Genomic DNA, 2,537 nt, shown 5'->3' with positions numbered 1-2,537 from the left:
ATGTCTGGAGAGCCTGGAAGCTTTGAAAGCTGAGTTTGCTCATTGAAGAAGGCAATTTATGAGCTGGTCCTTAGTTGAATGTTGACTGAGAATATCAGCAGTGATGGCATTAGTGTCATGGACACCAGCATTGCCATCGTGATGCTCACAACATCAGGTTTAACCAAAGCACAAGGTGATTATTGGACTGACTTGCAGAAGGTGTCAGAAAGTACTGAGAAACGTGTAAGTGAACAGAAAAGAGGAGGCAGATGTCTCTGGTCATGCACCTTGACTGCAGCATAACTCTTTCTCCTTGAGCTTCCTCATGGCGAAAGCGATGCCCATCTTCCAAAGGATCTTTCAGGTGGTTAGTGGAAGCCACTTGGGAATAGCAAAGAGATGCTGAGCCCTGAAGTCAACTCCTTATTCTGCCAGAAAAAGGAAACTCCTTTGTCCCAGAGCAAGGTAGATTTGTCCAGATTCAAGATTGCTCCCAGAGATCGCTGACCATTTCAGTTTTTAAAAACGAGTGCAGACTCTTCCAGTGATGGCAACAGCCATACTTCCTGGACATTCACTTCCCATTTCTGCTCTCCCAGCACATCATCACCAGCTGAGACCATGCCCTGCTGGTTTTCACCATGGCCAGTAATAAAAAAAGCATGTGCGCTTGCTTGTGCGTAACATTGAACAGGTACAGTCCGTGGATCAGATGACAGAACGTCGGTCTGGTGAGGTCCAACTGGTCCAAACCTTAAGACAAACCAAGAGGAGCAGCCATCTGCAGCATCTAATCTCACAGAAGCGTGCCAGTCTTGCGACTAAGAAGCAGCGGTGTTGTCAGAGGTCAAAGGACGGGACACGGTACACTTCTTCAGAGACCACAGACAGCATATTCATCTGGAAGAGTACATGTGAGCAGTCACTGAAGGAACATTGAAGGAGCACCCAGACACTTTGGACGAGAGCCCAGCTCCACAGAGCACCACTTCTGCGGCCCACCAGGCAGCACCGGAGGCCGCTGAAATCAGCCGGCCACGAGGGCTGGGGGAAGTGGGAGTGGTGCGTGCGTGTGCTGGGAAGCAGTTTTAACCAATGCGAAGAACGTAGATTCACTTCTTGTGGCAGCTTTGCTTTCATGAGACAAAATAAACAGTAACATTAAATAGCAGCATTAAGGACTTCTGGCAGGAGTTATTTATTGCACTTGAAAACCACTTGAGTGTCACCCGGTGTCCCTGAAGCATTCTGAGGCTCATGGGGCTAGCCAGATACATGAGTCTGCCAGACCTCCAGCAGGATTTTGCCTGGTCAGCTGTCAGTCTCGCTTACCCCGTAAGTCACCGATGCCCACTGACCCCTCTCCGGTCAGCCGTGGGCAAGGTGCGGCAGTGCCCGGAGGAACAGCAAGGTTAGTACTGGCTTCCTGGCCGCCGCTGCTCTTACCGGAGGACACCACGAAACCCTCCCACCATCACCGCTGCTGGGGAGACAGGGTTACAGGGCAGCTCCAAGGAGGTTTCTTTCCAGGCTCACGGACTCACCACTCGTAAGAAACACATGTAATTTTGAGGGATGTTGGATGGTGCCCAGACCTGTTTGCCCAGGCACTTCTACTGGTTTGATGATGGACATGAGGAAACTCCTTCCTCAGGAATGTGGGACAGCTCTGGGACAGGGCACCAGAGAGGTGGAGATCCCCACGCTGGGCAGCTTTCAAGGCTCAGCAGGACAAAACCACAGCTGACTTCACCTACTGCTGGCAATAGTCCCGCTCCGAGCAGGATGCTTGGCTGCAGACCTCCAGAAGGCCCTGCCACCGGCACTGCTGGGGTCCTGTGGTTTATTCAACAGAAAGGTGGTCCTGGCCTTTTTCGCTTTGCAGAAAACGCGTTGAAACAAGCTCCACCGAGCTGACAGAAAACTGCAGTTTACACTTAGTCGTGCCAAGCGAAGACTACCTGAAACCCTCCAAAGGGGGCATGAACCCAAATACAGCCTGCGCTACCCCGCAGCAGCTCTGCTAAAGCCCAGCGTTGGTGCATGCTGCTGCCGTGACCCGCACCAACCGGCAAGCCGCGGTTACTACCCGCTGTGGCCGCGCCGGAGAGCCAGCCAGAGGAGAGGGGTGCGCGCCCAGGGACGGCGGCGGGGCTGGCGGGGAGGGGGCTGGCGGGGCGGGATGGCGGCGGGGGGGGGGGCTGGCGGGGCGGGATGTGCCGGGGGGGGATGGCGGGCGGGATGGCGGGGAGCGGGAGATGGCGCGGGGGGTGGCGGGGGGGCGGGGATGGCGGGGCGGGATGTGCCGGGGGGATGGCGGGGCGGGATGCCGGGCGGGGGGGCTGGCGGGGCGGGATGCCGGGCGGGGTGCTGGCGGTGGGGCGGCTGGCGGGGAGGGGGCTGGCGGGGCGGGATGGCGGGCGGGGTGGCGGGGAGGGGGCTGGCGGGTCGGGATGCCGGGGAGCCCCGCCGCTGCTCCCCGCCGTGGCGGTGGGCGGGGCGCGGGGCGCGGGGCCGCCCCCCTGTGGGCGGAGCCGGCCCCGCCCCGTCCCGGT

Source organism: Nipponia nippon, unplaced genomic scaffold (assembly GCF_047370975.1).
Source record: "Nipponia nippon isolate SJK-2023a ecotype South Korea unplaced genomic scaffold, ASM4737097v1 scaffold_8, whole genome shotgun sequence".
NCBI lineage: Eukaryota > Metazoa > Chordata > Aves > Pelecaniformes > Threskiornithidae > Nipponia > Nipponia nippon.
Note: the sequence above shows the minus strand (reverse complement) of the source record.